General features: G+C 51.0%; 1 protein-coding gene across 2 annotated transcripts in view; it reads left to right on the forward strand.

Annotated features, from left to right (window-relative positions):
* The window catches only part of SMC2 (structural maintenance of chromosomes 2), a 482,587-nt gene that overhangs the window by 273,848 nt on the left and 188,236 nt on the right, over nt 1–20,503 (forward strand). The gene's annotated exons all lie outside the window — the stretch shown is intronic.

Genomic DNA, 20,503 nt, shown 5'->3' on the forward strand with positions numbered 1-20,503 from the left:
AGCTCTCCTCTTCCTCCATCCCTCCGACCACTGCAAAGCAGCCCTAGATCCACCATTCTGGATCATGTTGGTCCTGTGGGGGCCGGCTTACCCATTTTCTACAAGATTGGGAATCGGTCACTTCAGACCTCTGTGTGAGAAGTTGGCCTGATGTATGATGTCACTAGTTAGTGTACACCTTATATCAGTCCAAATACCCTTATGGTGATTGGTTGTAAAGTCAACCTTATAGACCAGCTATCCTAGTGGTAGCATGGACAAGAGCAGTCTTAGGCTAAACTCTGAATGGCATGTGAAGCCAGCTGTGATACCATATATAATCCCTTGAATACCAAATGAAAGGACACCACAACAGATATATATATAAAATAAAGTGTATTTATTCTAAGCAAACCCTCAGCACTCTTTATGAGTTTAGAGGTAAGTACAACACAGTCTTATTAATGCATACAGTAAGTCACACAGGTAAGTAATACAGTTAGGCCCTAGGGGCCACGCAAACCATATACTAAATAAGTGGTATAAGAACCACTGTCACGGAAATAGAATAGGCCTAGGCCTAGGGAATCGCTGGGGCTACACTACACTAGCGTTAGTTAGGAAGTGGGAGGCCCACGGGATTCGTGTGCAGAGTGGAAACACTCACGCGCAATGCGTAAAAGTCAATAGCAATATTACAGTTTAGAAATAGATAGATTTAGGACACTTCCGGAGTAGCTAGGAAGTTGAGACTTGAAAACTAGACACTAGGATAGTCACTATCCTGATGAGCACCGGAGTACCCAAGTTACCTAGCCCACAGGCTGCGGGTGCATAGGGGTGAAGATGCGTCGTTTTCGTCGTCGACTCCTATGGATGCCTGAAGAAAGATGCTGACAGGCAGTCAGGGGAGAGTGTCCGGTGGATCCCAAAGCTGGGATCAAGAAGAGAAGAAACCTGCAAGCAGAAGGGACAGAGTCAAGGTCACTAGCCAGTGACCACGTGGAACCAGGAAGGAACCAGGCGATGTCGTGAAGAGTTGCATGTGAAGGTGAAGCTTGTCGCTGCAGCCAGGAGGACCAGGAAGCGTCGAGGACGACCAGGACCAGGAGGCGAGCTGTCCCACGAAGGCTCTTGCTGTCGGCGGCGTCGAAGTTGGACTAGGACTCACTAAGCCTTGGCAAGCGGAACCCACGAAGAACAAGGGACTTGCTTCTGGTGCAGACCAGGAAGGTCTGGGGTGCTTCTTCTTTGCAGAGGAGCGGGAGCCAGTCTGGAGGAGCCAAACCAGCGCAGAAGATTTCAGGGAGCGTCGTCACAGAGGCCACTAGCCAGCGGGCAAGCAACCGGACAGACGCGGCAAGCAGGAAAATGCTGAAGGGCCCCACGCAGGACTCGTGGAGTGTGGGGGGCTGATCTTCGGTGCAGATGGTGCTTGGGGTTGGGGCTTCTCAATCCCCGGTGCACAACTTCGAGGGTACCTCAGAAGCTGCGCTGTAAGTTACTAGCCACTTTTCCCAGGTAGCCGGTCCCACGTCGCTCGTCGCCTCCACGGATCTCAGCTCTGCTGCAGATGTGGATGAGGGTCGGAGAAGTCTGGAAATCAAGGCTCTGGTCGGGCTCTGCAATCGGTTCCTCGTCGAACGTTTCACAAAGCAAAGGGTAGTCACTTGATGGTGCCTGTTTGCACAGGGTAGCCACTCCTTGGCTACAAGGGAGATTCTTCAGTCTTCTTCTTTCGTCGAATGTCGAAGGTCCAGAGTTTCTGTTCAGTTTTGCAGGTTCAGGATAATCTAAAGTCTTGAGGCCCAACTCCCACTCTTATACTAATCTGGGGGGCTGGGATACCTGCTAGGTCACGCCTTATGGGTGGGACCTGGGAGGGGGTGGTTACACCCACTTCCCTTTGTCCAGTTTCGCGCCAGAGCTGGGGCTGGAGTGCCCCAGCGCCGGTTTGAACTGGACTATGCAAGGAACACCTTGTGTGCCCCAGGCATGTCTCATTCCTTTCAGCCCACCCTGCCCCAATACACTAAAGGCTGTCTGGGGAGGTGCTAGCACCTCCCCAAGCAGGAAACCTATTGTCCAGGCCTCCCTGGCTGGGATCACTCCCAGCTGCAGGAGGTCAGACTTGTGTCGTGGCAGCAGCATCCATTTTGTGATGCTGAGGCTTTGGTCAGAGGCTAACAGTTGAAGTATGATTTTAACATGTCTTTCCCTCTAGAAGGGGGGAATAATATTCTCATGTCCAGAAATGGCATGGGGGTATTATTCCCGAGTGTTAGACACCTTACACGACATGTTTTGATAAAGCCAAACCATAGTTACCATAACCGTCTAAGATTATAAGGTACTTTAAGAGTATATGGTAGGCTATATCATAGAACAGCTATAAGGACATGGTTCCGAAAGCTGCAGACAGGCTCAGCTCATGCTAGAGCACCATCTCACATGTTACCAAGCACTCTGCCTCCAGGATTGTCAAGGCCTGCCATAGGAGTGACTGATAGGTACACATGTGTCTATATGTAAGTTAGGTATAGGAATACTACACCTAAGCAAGGGGTGATTACACGACCTTGCCCCAGCTGAGTGATCAGCCAGTTGTGTCAAAATGGAAGGCCAGGCCAGGGGTGGCACAATACATGCTGCAGCCCCTGGTAGGCCTAGGGTACACCTATGCCCTGGGTACCTAGGGTACACTGTACAGGGGCCAATAAGGTGATCCTATCCAAATGGGTTATGCACCTAAAGTACATAGTATTAATTTAGCGAGAGAACAGCAGGGCTGGGGGTCTGATTAGCAGGCCCACAGCCACATCTAAGTCGTAAACCAGTAAAGCAAAAGCAAAAAGTGGGGGTGAACATAGAAAGCAGACCCTACTCTCCTACACAACCCCCCCCCAAACTTAGGGACATTAAACTAACCTTGACCAGTTGAGTCTTCATGTTCTAAGTGGAAATATCTGGAGAGTCCATCTGCATTGGCATGGTCAGTCCCAGGTCTATGTTCCACTGTGAAGTCCATCCCCTGTAGGGAAATGGACCACCTAAGAAGTTTGGGATTTTCACCCTTCATCTGATTTAGCCACAAGAGGGGCTTATGGTCTGTCTGAATCTTGAAGTGAGTGCCAAACAAGTATGGCCTCAGCTTCTTCAGGGCCCAAACCACAGCAAAGGCCTCCCTCTCAATAGCTGACCAACGTTTCTCTCTAGGGGTCAGCCTTCTACTTATAAAAGCAATGGGCTGGTCTTGACCATCTACATTCAGTTGTGAAAGAACAGCTCCCACACCTAACTCAGAAGCATCTGTCTGGACAATGAACTCTTTGGAGTAGTCTGGACTTTTCAGAATAGGTGCACTGCACATGGCCTGCTTCAGGTCATCAAATGCTTTTTGACAGCTTGCTGTCCACTGAACTTTCTTTGGCATCTTCTTGGAGGTCAAGTCATTAAGTGGTGTCACTATGGACCCATAGTTCTTAACAAACTTTCTGTAGTACCCAGACAGGCCCAAGAAAGCTCTGACCTGAGTCTGGGTAGTTGGAGGAGCCCAGTCCTTTATGGTCTGGATCTTGCTCTCCAGTGGTTGAACCTGACCCCCACCAACTAGGTGGCCCAGGTATACAACCTTGCTCTGCCCTATCTGGCACTTAGTGGCCTTGATAGTGAGGCCTGCCTTTTGCAGGGCCCCTAAAACATTCCTCAGGTGGACCAGGTGATCCTCCCAGGTGGAGCTAAAGACAGCAATATCATCAAGATAAGCTGCACAATAATCATCCAACCCAGTAAGGACTTGATTCACCAGCCTTTGGAAAGTGGCAGGTGCATTCTTCAAACCAAAGGGCATTACCACAAATTGATAATGTCCTCCTGGGGTCGAGAAAGCAGTTTTGGCCTTTGCCATCTCAGCTAGTCTGATTTGCCAGTAGCCTGCTGTTAGGTCAAATGTGCTCAAAAACTTAGCAGCTGCCAGTCTGTCAATGAGCTCATCTGCCCTAGGTATTGGGTGGGCATCTGTCCTAGTGACAGCATTGAGACCTCTGTAATCCACGCAAAACCTCATCTCTCTCTTACCATCTTGGGTGTGAGGTTTTGGCACAAGGACTACAGGACTAGCCCAAGGGCTCTCTGAAGGTTCAATGACTCCCAGCTCCAACATCTTTTGTACCTCAACTTTTATGCAGTCCCTGACATGGTCAGGTTGCCTGTAGATTTTACTCTTCACAGGCAGACTGTCACCAGTGTCCACCTCATGGGTGCACCAGTTTGTCTGACTTGGGGTCAGAGAGAACATATGTCTGTAGGCCTGCAGAACTTGTCTGCAGTCCTGTTGCTGAGGGACAGTGAGGCTGTCAGAAAAGACCACACCATCAACTGAGCCATCATCAGGGTTCTGAGTCAACAGGTCTGGGAGAGGGTCACTCTCTTCCTCCTGCCCCTCATCTGTAGCCATGAGTAGCCCCATGTCTGCCCTGTCAACATATGCCTTCAATCTGTTGACATGAAGCACCCTGTGGGGGCTTCTGGGAGTCCCAAGGTCCACCAAGTAGGTGACTTCTCCCTTTTTCTCAACAATAGTGTGGGGTCCAGACCATTTGTCTTGGAGTGCTGCTGGGGCCACTGGCTCCAACACCCACACTTTCTGCCTTGGCTGGTAAACAGTCAGTACAGCCTTTTGGTCATGCCAAGCTTTTTGGAGTTCTTGGCTTGCCTCAAGGTTTTTAGAAGCCTTCTTCATATACTCTGCCATCCTGGAGCGGAGACCAAGTACATAATCCACTATGTCTAGTTTGGGTTGTCTGAGAGGTCTCTCCCATCCTTCCTTCACCAAACACAGGGGTCCTCTTACAGGATGCCCAAACAAAAGCTCAAAAGGGCTGTAGCCAACCCCCTTTTGTGGGACCTCTCTGTAAGCAAACAGAAGGCAGGGTAAAAGGATGTCCCATCTTCGCCTAAGCTTGTCTGGTAATCCTTTTATCATTCCCTTTAGGGTCTTGTTGAATCTCTCAACAAGCCCATTGCACTGTGGGTGATGGGGTGTGGTGAACTTATAGTTAACACCACACTCCTTCCACATTGCAGTCAAGTATCCTGACATAAAGTTGGCACCTCTGTCAGAAATGACCTCCTTCGGAAAGCCCACTCTGGAGAATACTCCAAGCAGGGCCCTTGCCACAACAGGAGCTGTTGTGGTCCTCAGGGGAATTGCTTCTGGGTACCTGGTGGCATGGTCCACTATCACCAGTATGAATCTGTGCCCAGATGCTGTTTGTGGGTCCATTGGTCCTACAATATCTATGCCCACTCTTTCAAAGGGGACCCCCACCACAGGTAGTGGTATGAGGGGGGCCTTTGTGGTGCCACCTGATTTGCCACTGGCTTGGCAGGTGACACAGGAGCGACAAAACTCCTTAGTATCTTCTGACATATGGGGCCAGTGAAAGTGAGGGACAAGCCTGTCCCAAGTCTTGTTCTGGCCTAAATGTCCTGCAAGGGGAATATCATGGGCCAAGGTTAGAAGGAAGCCTCTGAACTTCAGTGGTATGACCAACCTCCTGGATGCACCAGGCTTGGGGTCTCTAGCCTCTGAGTACAGTAGCCCTTCATCCCAATACACTCTATGGGTACCTTGAGCATTCCCTGCAGCCTCAGCAGCAGCCAGCTGTCTGAGGGGTTCAAGAGAGGGGCAGTCTAATTGAGCCTGCCTCAGATCTGCCCTGGAAGGTCCCCCTGTCCCAAGAAACTCAACCTGATCAGGTTCAAGTTCTTCTAGGACAGTTCCTTCAGGGCTCTCAGAATCATCCTCCTGGGAGGGCTGATCCACCACCTGAGGCAGGGGGGAAGGCACAGCCTTAACCCTACTGCTCTTTCTCTTGGATTGTGACTGGTCCATAGTTTCAGGATCCAGCACTTGTTCAGTGTTGCACTTTTTGGCCTGTGACGTGGTCACAGCAAGGACATGTGCATCTATCCCCAGCATTTCTGCATGGGTCCTATACTCCACTTCAGACCAAACTGAAGTTTCAAGATCATTGCCCAGTAAACACTCTACAGGAAGGTCTGAACTAACAACAACTTTCTTGAGGCCAGTTACCCCTCCCCAGGAGAAGTTAACAATAGCCACACTATGGGAGGTAGTGGCATTGCTAGCGTTGGTCACTAGGTAATTCTCACCTAGTATGATCTGTCCAGGGTCCACAAAAGCAGGTGTCACCATTGTGACACTAGCCCCAGTGTCCCTGTAGGCCTGAGCCATTCTTTGGTTGATAAAAGGTGTCTGTCTGTACTTGCCCAGGTTACTGGGGCCTACAGTAGAGGACAAAGCTAAGTCCCCATCACAGATCAGGACAGCCTGAGTAGGTACTCTGACTAGGCCAGAATCCTCCTCAGTTCCCAGGGTTAACCCTACTACACCCTTTTGCTGGGAACCACCACTTACAGCTGAACTAGGGGGTACAGTTGCCTTAGGGGCAATGGTGGCTGGGGGCTTATCCTTTTTGGTGCACTCACTAAACCAATGTGAGGTAGACTTACAATAGTTGCACCATGGTTTCTTTTGGCCTTCTTTCTTCTTATCCTTTTTGGAACCACCCTCCCCCTGAGCCTTTTGGGGGCCTGGTGAAGACTTCTGGTCTTTTTGTTTCTGCTCATTACCCTTCTGGTCTGCCTTTTTCTGATCACCGCCCTGGTTCTGGTTTTTCTGCTTAACTCTAGTCCTGACCCATCTATCTGCCTTCTTTCCCAATTCTTGGGGAGAAGTCAGATCAGAATCAATCAGGTGTTGATGCAATAGCTGGTTTTGACAGTTGTTAAGTATTTGTTCTCTCATGATCAAATTATACAATCCTGTATAGTCCTTAACCTTACTTCCCAATAGCCAGCCTTCCAGAGCCTTAGTGGCACAATCTACAAAGTCAGTCCAGTCCTGAGTCTGTGTCTTCTGGGTATCCCTGAACAACAACCTGTATTGTTCAGTGGTTAGGCCAAACCCATCAATCAGAGCACTCTTCAGGACAGTGTAATTATTTGCATCCTCATCACTAACTGTGAGGAGCTTGTCTCTTCCTTTCTCAGAGAAGGAGAGCCACAAGATAGCTGCCCACTGACTTTGGGGTACCTGCTGTACTTTGCAAGCTCTCTCCAAAGCAGTTATCCATTTGTGGATGTCATCCCCACACTTGTAGGGAGGGACAATCTTGCTCAGGTTTCTATTATCATAGTGCCTGTCTCTATCTCTAGGAATGTTGCTGCCACCAGTGGGTTCTAACCCACTTAACTTTTGTTCTCTAGCCAGAGCAAGCTTTTCTTTGGCAAGGGCAAGTTCTTCCCTCTGAATCCTCAGATTAGCCTCCCTCATTCTGGCTGCATGCTCCTTTCTCTCAGGTGAAGTCATTCCCCTGTGAGAGGAAGCATTAGAGATGTTAGAGACATGGGAGTGGATGGATTCCCTTGAAGGGGATCTGTCCCTCCTGTTTCTCTGTGAATGTCTACTTGTGGGTCTGTATGGGGGGACACCATGCAAACTCCCATGTAAACTTAAGTTAGCCTGGCTAAGTCTCCTTACTTGGCTCTGGCTGTCTACCTCCCCATCTGAAGCCCCATCTGACTCCTCTGTGGTGGGTAGACCCTCCTCTGTGCCTAGGGCACCTTCCTGTGATGCCCTCTGAGCATCATACTCCTCTAGGAGTTGTCTTAACTGAAGGAGGGTAGGGTTTGCACCCTGTTTTATTCCTCTGGAGGTACACAATTGTCTCATCTCCTGGAATGTTAAGGTATCATACCTAGAGGGGGTCTTCTGCAGACCTGCCCCTCCTGAGAGAGCATCTACTTGATCTCCTCCCAGAGGCATGATCTAGTGAGGGCGTGGTGTGTGCACCTACCTACACTAGTTGTATCTACTAAACCTTTCTAGTAGTTGTAGTCAGGGTGTGTTATTCCCTTCAACCTACAACTACAAAGTCCAGTAGGACTTAAGTATAATAATCTATGTTATATGTACCTAGACAATATCTGTGTGATCTTTCAATTTAGTATCTCAAGATTACAATGGTATTACAACAGCAAGCTCAGATCCCAACCGCTGCTCACCAATGTGAGAAGTTGGCCTGATGTATGATGTCACTAGTTATAGTGTACACCTTATATCAGTCCAAATACCCTTATGGTGATTGGTTGTAAAGTCAACCTTATAGACTAGCTATCCTAGTGGTAGCATGGACAAGAGCAGTCTTAGGCTAAACTCTGAATGGCATGTGAAGCCAGCTGTGATACCATATATAATCCCTTGAATACCAAATGAAAGGACACCACAACAGATATATATATAAAATAAAGTGTATTTATTCTAAGCAAACCCTCAGCACTCTTTATGAGTTTAGAGGTAAGTACAACACAGTCTTATTAATGCATACAGTAAGTCACACAGGTTAGTAATACAGTTAGGCCCTAGGGGCCACGCAAACCATATACTAAATAAGTGGTATAAGAACCACTGTCACGGAAATAGAATAGGCCTAGGCCTAGGGAATCGCTGGGGCTACACTACACTAGCGTTAGTTAGGAAGTGGGAGACCCACGGGATTCGTGTGCAGAGTGGAAACACTCACGCGCAATGCGTAAAAGTTAATAGCAATATTACAGTTTAGAAATAGATAGATTTAGGACACTTCCGGAGTAGCTAGGAAGTTGAGACTTGAAAACTAGACACTAGGATAGTCACTATCCTGATGAGCACCGGAGTACCCAAGTTACCTAGCCCACAGGCTGCGGGTGCATAGGGGTGAAGATGCGTCGTTTTCGTCGTCGACTCCTATGGATGCCTGAAGAAAGATGCTGACAGGCAGTCAGGGGAGAGTGTCCGGTGGATCCCAAGGCTGGGATCAAGAAGAGAAGAAACCTGCAAGCAGAAGGGACAGAGTCAAGGTCACTAGCCAGTGACCACGTGGAACCAGGAAGGAACCAGGCGATGTCGTGAAGAGTTGCAGGTGAAGGTGAAGCTTGTCGCTGCAGCCAGGAGGACCAGGAAGCGTCGAGGACGACCAGGACCAGGAGGCGAGCTGTCCCACGAAGGCTCTTGCTGTCGGCGGCGTCGAAGTTGGACTAGGACTCACCAAGCCTTGGCAAGCGGAACCCACGAAGAACAAGGGACTTGCTTCTGGTGCAGACCAGGAAGGTCTGGGGTGCTTCTTCTTTGCAGAGGAGCGGGAGCCAGTCTGGAGGAGCCAAACCAGCGCAGAAGATTTCAGGGAGCGTCGTCACAGAGGCCACTAGCCAGCGGGCAAGCAACCGGACAGACGCGGCAAGCAGGAAAATGCTGAAGGGCCCCACGCAGGACTCGTGGAGTGTGGGGGGCTGATCTTCGGTGCAGATGGTGCTTGGGGTTGGGGCTTCTCAATCCCCGGTGCACAACTTCGAGGGTACCTCAGAAGCTGCGCTGTAAGTTACTAGCCACTTTTCCCAGGTAGCCGGTCCCACGTCGCTCGTCGCCTCCACGGATCTCAGCTCTGCTGCAGATGTGGATGAGGGTCGGAGAAGTCTGGAAATCAAGGCTCTGGTCGGGCTCTGCAATCGGTTCCTCGTCGAACGTTTCACAAAGCAAAGGGTAGTCACTTGATGGTGCCTGTTTGCACAGGGTAGCCACTCCTTGGCTACAAGGGAGATTCTTCAGTCTTCTTCTTTCGTCGAATGTCGAAGGTCCAGAGTTTCTGTTCAGTTTTGCAGGTTCAGGATAATCTAAAGTCTTGAGGCCCAACTCCCACTCTTATACTAATCTGGGGGGCTGGGATACCTGCTAGGTCACGCCTTATGGGTGGGACCTGGGAGGGGGTGGTTACACCCACTTCCCTTTGTCCAGTTTCGCGCCAGAGCTGGGGCTGGAGTGCCCCAGCGCCGGTTTGAACTGGACTATGCAAGGAACACCTTGTGTGCCCCAGGCATGTCTCATTCCTTTCAGCCCACCCTGCCCCAATACACTAAAGGCTGTCTGGGGAGGTGCTAGCACCTCCCCAAGCAGGAAACCTATTGTCCAGGCCTCCCTGGCTGGGATCACTCCCAGCTGCAGGAGGTCAGACTTGTGTCGTGGCAGCAGCATCCATTTTGTGATGCTGAGGCTTTGGTCAGAGGCTAACAGTTGAAGTATGATTTTAACATGTCTTTCCCTCTAGAAGGGGGGAATAATATTCTCATGTCCAGAAATGGCATGGGGGTATTATTCCCGAGTGTTAGACACCTTACACGACATGTTTTGATAAAGCCAAACCATAGTTACCATAACTGTCTAAGATTATAAGGTACTTTAAGAGTATATGGTAGGCTATATCATAGAACAGCTATAAGGACATGGTTCCGAAAGCTGCAGACAGGCTCAGCTCATGCTAGAGCACCATCTCACATGTTACCAAGCACTCTGCCTCCAGGATTGTCAAGGCCTGCCATAGGAGTGACTGATAGGTACACATGTGTCTATATGTAAGTTAGGTATAGGAATACTACACCTAAGCAAGGGGTGATTACACGACCTTGCCCCAGCTGAGTGATCAGCCAGTTGTGTCAAAATGGAAGGCCAGGCCAGGGGTGGCACAATACATGCTGCAGCCCCTGGTAGGCCTAGGGTACACCTATGCCCTGGGTACCTAGGGTACACTGTACAGGGGCCAATAAGGTGATCCTATCCAAATGGGTTATGCACCTAAAGTACATAGTATTAATTTAGAGAGAGAACAGCAGGGCTGTGGGTCTGATTAGCAGGCCCACAGCCACATCTAAGTCGTAAACCAGTAAAGCAAAAGCAAAAAGTGGGGGTGAACATAGAAAGCAGACCCTACTCTCCTACACTCTGGGTTCTAGATCTTGTAGAAAATGGGCACGCTCTTCCCTTTCGGGAATTCCCTCCGAATTACCCTCCTTGCCAAGGTGCTTGCTCGGAGGGCCACCTTCTTCTCCTGCAGGAGGAAGTCCTAACGTTACTGAAAAAAGGTGCAATAGAGGTGGTGAAAGGGGTCAGGGATGCTACTCCCGGTATTTCCTGATTCCGAAGGATGGCAGGCTACGTCCAATCCTGGACCTCAGGATCTTGAACCTTTTTCTGAAACAGGAGAAGTTCAAGATGCTCACCCTTGCGCAGGTTCTTCAAGCGCTGCAACAGGAGGACTGGATGGTGTCGATCGACTTGCAGGATGCGTATTTTCACATCCCTATCCTGAAGTTACACAGGAAGTATCTCCATTTTACAGTAGGGTCGCAACATTATCAGTTTGCGGACCTTCTGTTTGGTCTTACTACTACACCTCGAGCCTTCACCAAGGTGATGGCAGTTGTGGCAGCCCATCTCAGAAGGTCGGGGATTCCAGTTTTCCCCTATCTGGACGACTGGCTGATCAAAGCGGAGTCGCAAGATTAGTTGCTTTATCAACTGCGGGATACAACTCAGCTGTTGTACCAATTGTGTTTCTCGATAAACGTGCCCAAATCTTACCTGATGCCCTCTCAGCGCAACCTGTTCATAGGGGTGGTACTGGACACCACTGTGTAGAGCATTCCCACCTCCACAAAGGATTCTCGACATACAGGAAATTATTCCCTTGTTTTACAATGGAGCGGTTGTTCCAGTCCTGAAGGTCCTTCGTCTGCTCGGTCTGTTTGCTTCCTTCTGTTCTGTTGGTCAACCATCCATGCTGGCACATGAGGGCGCTCAAGTGGTGCCTCCACAGACAGTGGTATCAGCACAACGGAGATCTCCGGTAGTCTGTGAGCATCTCCAGAGAAGCTGCAGCGGATCTGTCTTGGTGGAGCGTGGAGGGCAATCTGTCTCGAGGAAAGCCCTTCCATCTACCTCCATCGGTGGCCACAGTGATAACGGACGCTTCCACCATGGGGTGGGGTGCGCATCTAGGGGATCTGGAAATCTAAGGTCTTTGGTCTCCAGAGGAAAGGTGGCTTCACATCAACGTTTTGGAGTTGCGGGCGATACGTTGGGCACTCAAGGCCTTCCTCCCTTCTCTTTGCGGTCAGTCGGTTCAAGTCCTGACTGACAACACTACCGCGATGTGGTATGTCAACATGTAGTGAGGAGTGGGGTCGCTTTGTCTCTGCAGAGAGGCTCTGCGTCTCTGGTCCTGGGCTCAGGATCATCCGATTTGTCTGATGGCAAATCATCTGGCCGGAGTTCTGAACGTGCGTGCAGACAGTCCGTCGGCAGTTCTCTGCCGACCACGAGTGGAGGCTCCATCCGGAGGTGGTTCGTCACGTCTTTCGGACGTGGGGAACTCCTCGGGTGGACCGGTTTGCCTCTCACAAACGCTCACTGCCCGTCATTCTGCAGTCTCCAGTATCCGATGCAGGGAGCTTTGGGGGACGCGTTTCAGTTGAGATGGGACTCGCGTCTCCTTTACGCTTTTCCTCCCATACCCTTGATTCCTCGGGTTCTGAGGAAGATTCGCCAAGACCGGGCCCAAGTCATATTGATCGCCCTGGATTGGCCAAGAATGGTGTGTTATACAGATCTTATCCACCTCTCCTCGTGCCCTCCGCTCTGTCTCCCTCTCAGGGCAGACCTCCTCTCACAGTCGGAGGGGCAGGTTCTACACCCCCACCTCCAGAGCTTACATCTTCATGCCTGGAGATTGAACGGGGCAACCTAAATTCTTTTTCTCTCCCGCCTGGCGTGGTGGACGTAATTTTGTCTGCCAGACGTCATTCCACCAAGTCTATCTATTCCTATAGGTGGTCTAAATTTGTCTTTGGTGCGGAGAGAAGTCTATTGACACTTTTGAGAGCTCGTTTATCCAACATCCTTCAGTTTGCTCTTTCTCTTGCTCAGCAAGGCTTTACTGTAGCTACTGTAAAGGGATATTTATCGGCTTTGTCGGCATTCCTTTGCTTGCCGGATCAGCCGTCCTTGTTTAAGTCACCTATTGTATTACGATTCCTTAAGGGCCTTACTAACAAGTTTCCGCCTACTCCTTTAATTGTGCCTCAATGGGACTTAAATCTTGTCTTAACTTACCTGATGGGTTCTCCTTTCGAGCCCTTGCACAAATGTCCCTTAAGGCTTTTGTCTTTCAAAACAGTTTTTCTCATTGCTATTACCTCGGCAAGGAGGGTAAGTGAGCTTCAAGTTCTGAGTTCAAAACCCCCGTTCTTGACCATTCATACTGAAAGAATGGTACTCGGGACCAGGGCTGCTTTTCTGCGTACGGTGATAACTCCTTTCCATGTGGGGCAGTCCATTACCCTTCCTACCTTCTATCCTCCCCACTCACTCTTCCAAGGAGGAGGAGCGGCTTCACCGTTTGGACCCTAAGGGCGATGAGCTTTTACCTCGAGTGGACGACCAGCTCTTCGTGGGCTTTGTTGGATGCAGGAAAGGCAGAGCAGTGCACAAGCTCACCCTTTCCAGATGGATTATCTTGTGCATCAAGATTTGTTACTCTTTGGCCGGTAAGGAACCTCCAGAGGGTATAAGGGCTCATTCTACCAGGGCAAAGTCTTCTACATCTGCCTTATCTAGAGGTGTTCCTGTGGAGGACATTTGTAGAGCGGCAACTTGGGCCTCCCTCCACACTTTCGCGAAGCATTACTGCTTGGACTCCTGAGGTGAGGAGGGACGGACACTTTGCTCGTTTCCGTCCTTCAGGACATTCTGGTATAGAACGGTGGGCACCCTCCTCCGGGAGTGGGACTGCTGTGGGAATCTTTTCACAAGGGGAGGAATCCACTGACAGATGTATCTGTAGGAGAGTAGGGTCTGCAATCCTATGATCACCCAGATTTTTTGCTTTTGCTTCATTGGTTTACGACTTTCCCTGGCTGTGGGCCTGCCAATCAGACCCACCGCCTAGCTGTTCTCTCTCGAAATTAACACACATGTACATTAGGTGCATCCACTAATTGTAACTGGGCCACCTTGTCAGTCCCTGACTCAGCATACCACAGGTATCCGGGGCATGTGGGACGGTGCTCTGGCGCGAGCTGAGCCCGTCGACGGCTTGCGGAACCAAGTCCTAATAGCCGTTCCATGGTGACGCGGGCCAACTACTTTAAAATGCATTATAATCCTTGCGGTTATTTGCTAACTTTGGCATCGCATCACCCACACATGTCGAGTAAGGTGTCATACGGATGGGAGTACGAACCCCTCGCCAATTCTGGCGGCGGGGTTAGCATTCCCCCCCTTTTAGAGGGGCACGACATGGAAGTAACCTTGAACCCCGGTTAAAGTTGACTCAAGCCTCAGCATCACAAAATGGATGCTGCCACCAGACACAAGTCTGACCTCCTGCTGCTGGGAGACCTTCCAACGGAGGGAGCTTGGACAAAGGGTTTCCTGTCGAGGGCGGTGTTAGCACCATCCCAGACAGGGTTTGTGTATCCCAGGTAGGCAGGGCTGAAGGGAAGGTGACTGAAAGTGGCACCCCGGTGCTCACTGTGCATAGCCCGGCTCAAACCAGTTTCAGGGGCAACCCTGCCCCTGAGTTGGGGCGAAGCCGGACAAAGGATAGGGGTGTAACCACCCCCCTCCTGGCCCCACCCATAGGTAGGACCTAGTCACGGGCCAGCCCCTTTTCTTAGAATAAAGGTATGAGCGAGTCCCCTTCCCAAATTGGATAATTCTGAATCTTGAACTACTTTCCACGAAAGGAACTCTTGACTTTTTCTGAAGACTCTCCCTTGTGGCTAAGGAGTAGCCACCCTGCACCAGCAGGCACCACCTAAGCGCTTGCGGTTTGCTGTACGTCTCTCCCACGGATCAAGACTGCCCAGCTCGACGAGACCCGAGTCCCTGCCATCTCTGACCTCTACCTACACCATCAGCCCAGCTGAGAGTCGTAGGTGTGACGAGACCTGCGGGAACGGCTATCTTCAGAACCTGCACGACGCTTATCTAGCACGCCACCGAGGGACCCTCGAGTGAGTGCACCTAGGGTTTGAGAAGCCCTAACCCTGAGCAGCTCCAGCACCGAAGTCCGCCTCCCCAGCATCCACGAGATCTGCGTGGGGGCCCTTCCGCTCCTTGCTGTTCATCGCGTTGTCCGACCACTCGCCGACCGGCTTGTGGCCCTCTTCACGACGCACCACGGTAGTTTCATCACTGGTCTGGTTGCTCCAGACTGGCTCTTGCTCCCCTTCAACAGAGGAGTACCTCGGACCCTCCTGGTCCACTCCCGACGCCATCTTGACTCCACCGCGTGGGTTGCCACTGCCACGACCTGCTGCCCCACTCCTGGGCCCAGCACCATCGACAGCAGACACCTTCGTGGGACAGCTCGCCCTCCATCCTGGTCGCCGCCGCGCCTCCTGGTCCGAGGAACAGCCGAGTCCGACGTCATCCACTCACCTGGTCGAGGTGACTTCAGCCGGTACCCTCCTGGTGCCCACACGATCGCTGGCTAGCGGTTAAGAACTGAGTCCCCTCTGCTTTCAGGTTTCCTTCATCCCCGATCCAGGCTTGGATCTCGCGGAACATCGACACTGGTCGCCTGCCAGCAACTTCTTCTTTCAGGCTCCTGAGACTACAACGAGGACTCCCGACATCTTGCCGAACTTCACGCAGCCGCAGCCCCTGGGCTAGGTAACTCGAGCATTTCGGTGCTCCATCGCAGGTTCGCTCTACAAGTGTCCAGTTCCTTTTTCGTTTAGTCCCACTGATCGGATCACTCCGGAATCAGTAACTCCAGACTCTAACCATTCGCATTTCACTGTTAGTGTAGATGGTTTCTCGTGCCCCTCGGGCATTTGTGTAAATTGTGCAACTTGAAGTATTTTCGTAAGAGTTTTGTAGTGTGCTTAGCTCCCTGACTCATAAAGAGCCAGGGTAGTCTTGTTATAAATAAATATCCTTTATTTTCATAACAACTTGTGTGGTGTCCTTTCACGTGGTGTTCAAGGGGTAAATGTGGTGGTAAAACAGCTGGCTTAACACGCCCTCTAGAGTTTAGCCTAAGACTGCTCGTATCCACGCTACTAGGATAGCTGGTCTATAAGGTTGACTTACAACCAATCATCAATAAGGGTCGTTTGGAATGATACACAGTGATCACTAGAATAGTGAGCACTACATATCAGGCCAACTTCTCACATTGGTGAGCAGCGGTTGGGATTTGAGCTTGCTGTTGTTTTACCACACACATATCCTAAGAATATCGAAGTGAAAGATCGCATAAGTACCCAGGTACATATAACTTAACTTAGAATACTCTGAGTTCTACCGAACCAGCTGTTGTAGTGTAACAGGGCTTAGCACACCCTGACTACAACTCTTAGCAAGGGATCAGTAGGTAAACACATAGTGTAGGTAGGTGCATCACTTACACCTCACTAGAAAAGCATGTCGGTCCACGGAGAGTCTGCGGAGACTCCCTTAGTGGTCAGTGACCCTCCACAGGTCATGTCACGATATGCAGCTCTTAGCTTCAAGGAGATTAGACAGCTGTGTGCCTCCAGGAAGCTAAACCAGGGTTCTAACCCTACCATCGCAATTCTGATAGGTCTCTTAGAGGCGTACGATGCTAGGAGGTCCTCTAACACAGGTCCCCCCAGTGCTGATGGGAACATGCCTCCCTTAGAGGGAACCCTCGGTGACCCTGACCTCGACCTCCACACAGAGGGGGAGGACGAGGAGGAGTTGACAGAAGACGAGGCAGACAAAGGTCCAGTGGTAGTCAGCAGGCTTACAAGGACCAACTTAAGCAGGCATGAGAATGGAACTGGGGGAGCCCCGGGCCCACGCTCAAGCAGGCCTAACCTTGGGAACGGACGAGCTAGGTCTCTCTCCAGAGGCTCTGGCAGATCGGTTCATACACATGTCTCTCAGGCATCTTCTCAGAGAGGAATGACGTCCCCTCAGAGAAGGGAGCATGAAGCGAAGATGAGGGAAGTCAATCTGAGGATCGAGCGGGAAGAACTTGCCCTCGCCAAAGAAAGACTTGCCCTGGCCCGAGAGCAGAAATTAAGTGGGTTAGATCCCACTGGTGGCAGCATTCTCAATAGAGAGAAAGACAGGGGTATAGACACTAGACACCTGAGTAAAATAGTGCCCCCCTTTAAACAAGGGGACGACATCCACAAGTGGATAACTGCTTTGGAGAGGGCCTGCACTGTCCAGTGCGTCCCCCCAAGTCAGTTGGCAGCTATACTGTGGCTCTCCTTTGAAGGTAAAGGGCGAGACAAGCTCCTCACTACTAGAGCTGAGGATGCGAACAACTACCAAGTCCTGAAGAGCACACTGATTGATGGGTTCGGCTTAACCACGGAACAGTACAGGTTGCTGTTCCGGGACACCCAGAAAATTCAGTCTCAGGACTGGACTGACTTTGTCGATTGTGCCACTAAGGCTTTGGAAGGCTGGTTGCTGGGTAGCAAGGTTACTGATTACACAGGATTGTACAATCTTATCATGCGAGAACAGATTTTAAACAACTGTCAGAACCAATTGTTGCATCAACACCTTGTCGACTCGGAGCTGACCTCTCCCCAAGAATTGGGAAAGAAGGCAGACAGATGGGTCCGAACAAGGGTCAAGCAGAACCAGAACCAGAACCAGGGTGGTCAGAAGAAAGCAGACCAAAAGGGTAGTAACAAGAATGAACAAAATGACCAGAAGTCTTCGACAGGTCCCCAACAAACCAAAGAGGGTGGGGGTCAGGCTTCACAGAAGAAGACTCAAGAAGGCCAGTCAAAAAGGTGGTGCCAATACTGTAAAAGTAAGACTCACTGGTTTAGTGAGTGCACCAAGAAAGGAGGGCAAACTCCTGCCACTGCAGCCCCTAAGGCACCTGCACCCCCTAGTACAGTCAGCAGTGGTAGTGCGCCTCCCAAGGCATTAGTTGGGTTAACCTTGGGAACCGAGGGGAGTGACGACTTAGTTGGCACGCTCACTCAGGCCGTCCTTGTCTGTACAGGGGATATGGATATGTCCCCTGATGCCAGTCCCAATACTTTGGGCAAATACAGACAGACACCTTTGATCAATGGAAAAGTGGCTCAGGCCTACAGGGACACTTGTGCCAGTGTCACCATGGTGACGCCTAACTTTGTGGACCCTGGACAGATCATGCTAGGTACCAATTACCTAGTGACCAATGCCAGCAACGTCACTACCAATCACAGTATGGCAGTTGTTGATTTCTCCTGGGGAGGGGTAAGTGGCCCAAAGAAAGTGGTGGTTAGTTCAGACCTCCCCGTAGAATGTCTGTTGGGCAATGATTTGGAAACGTCACAATGGTCAGAAGTGGAGCAGAGGACTCACATGGAAATGTTAGGCTTGCCAGCACATGTCCTTGCTGTGACCAGGTCACAGGCCAAAAGATGCCCCACTGAACAGGTACTGGATCCTGGAAGAACGGACCAGACACCTTCCAAGAAGAGGAGCAGTAAGGGTAAGGCTTCGCCTTCCCCCTTGCCCCAGGTCGTGGATCTAGTCTCTGAGGAGGCTGACCTTGAAGAACTGAGGGAAACTGAGCCGAAAGAGCTTGAACCTGGTCAGGTTGAGTTTCTGGGCTCAGGGGGACCCTCCAGGGAAGACCTGGGGAAGGCACAGTTAGACTGCCCCTCGCTTGAACCCCTCAGACAGCAGGCTGCTGCTGAGGCTGCAGGGAACGCCACAGGTACCCACAAAGTGTACTGGGACGATGGACTCCTGTACTCCGAGGCAAGAGACCCCAAACCTGGCGCGACCAGGAGGCTGGTCATCCCCTTGTCTCTGAGAGGTTTCCTTCTTACCTTGGCCCACGAGATTCCCCTTGCAGGTCACTTAGGCCAGAATAAGACTTGGGACAGAATTGTTCCACACTTTCACTGGCCCCACATGTCCGAAGATACAAAGGAGTTTTGCCGCTCCTGTGTCACTTGCCAAGCCAGTGGTAAGTCAGGTGGCACGACAAAGGCCCCCCTCATACCACTACCGGTGGTGGGGGTACCCTTTGAACGAGTGGGGATCGACATTGTCGGACCAATGGAACCCCAGACAGCCTCAGGGCACAAGTTTATACTGGTGGTGGTGGACCACGCCACCAGGTATCCTGAAGCTATTCCCCTTAGGACCACTACAGCACCTGTGGTGGCACGGGCCCTACTTGGAGTGTTCTCCAGAGTGGGCTTCCCTAAGGAGGTCGTCTCAGACAGAGGTGCAAACTTCATGTCGGGATATCTGACTGCAATGTGGAAGGAGTGTGGTGTCAACTACAAGTTCACCACACCCTATCACCCACAATGCAGTGGGCTTGTTGAGAGATTCAACAGGACCCTAAAAGGGATGATTCACGGACTACCTGAAAAGCTTCGGCGGAGATGGGATGTCCTGATCCCCTGCCTCTTGTTCGCCTACAGAGAAGTCCCGCAGAAGGGGGTTGGCTACAGCCCTTTTGAGCTTCTGTTCGGACATCCTGTAAGGGGACCCCTGTGTTTGGTAAAGGAAGGATGGGAGAGACCTCTCAGAAAGCCGGCATCAAACATTGTGGACTATGTGCTCGGTCTCCTCTCGCGGATGGCGGAGTACATGGAAAAGGCATCTAAAAACCTTGAGGCGTGCCAAGAATTACAAAAAGCTTGGCACGACCAAAAGGCTGTCCTGACTGTGTACCAGCCTGGACAGAAGGTGTGGGTGCTGGAGCCAGTGGCCCCAGCAGCACTCAAAGACAAATGGTCTGGGCCCCACACGATCATTGAGCAAAAGGGAGAGGTCACCTACCTGGTAGACCTGGGAACTCCCCGGGGCCCCCACAGGGTGCTCCATGTAAACAGGCTCAAGGCATATGTCGACAGGGAGGGCATGGGCTTGCTCATGGCCACAGATGAGGGACAGGAGGAGGAGAGTGACCCTCTCCCGGACCTGCTCTCTCAGAACCCTGACGATGAGTCAGTAGATGGTGTTGTCTTTTGTGGCAGCCTCTCTGGACATCAGCAAAAGGATTGTAAACAGGTTCTTCAATCCTTTCGACATATGTTCTCTCTGACACCCAGTCAGACCAATTGGTGTACCCATGAGGTCGACACTGGGGACAGTCTGCCCGTAAAGAGTAAAATCTATCGGCAACCTGATCATGTCAGAGACTGCATCAAGACAGAGGTGCAGAAAATGTTGGAGCTGGGAGTCATTGAACCCTCGGACAGCCCCTGGGCTAGTCCCGTAGTTCTCGTGCCGAAACCTCACACCCAGGGCGGTAAGAAAGAGATGAGGTTTTGCGTGGACTACAGAGGTCTCAATGCAGTCACTAAGACTGACGCCCACCCGATACCAAGAGCAGACGAGCTTATCGACCGGTTGGCTTCGGCCAACTACTTAAGTACGTTTGACCTGACAGCTGGGTATTGGCAAATCAGGTTAGCTGAGGAGGCCAAGCCCAAAACAGCATTTTCTACCCCGGGTGGGCATTATCAGTTCGTGGTAATGCCCTTTGGTTTAAAAAATGCACCTGCCACCTTCCAACGGCTGGTGAATCGAGTTCTCACTGGGTTGGACGACTTATGTGCGGCGTATCTGGACGATATCGCTGTCTTTAGCTCCACCTGGGAGGATCACCTGGTC

Source organism: Triturus cristatus, chromosome 2_2, assembly GCF_964204655.1.
Source record: "Triturus cristatus chromosome 2_2, aTriCri1.1, whole genome shotgun sequence".
In the NCBI taxonomy this organism is placed as follows: domain Eukaryota; kingdom Metazoa; phylum Chordata; class Amphibia; order Caudata; family Salamandridae; genus Triturus; species Triturus cristatus.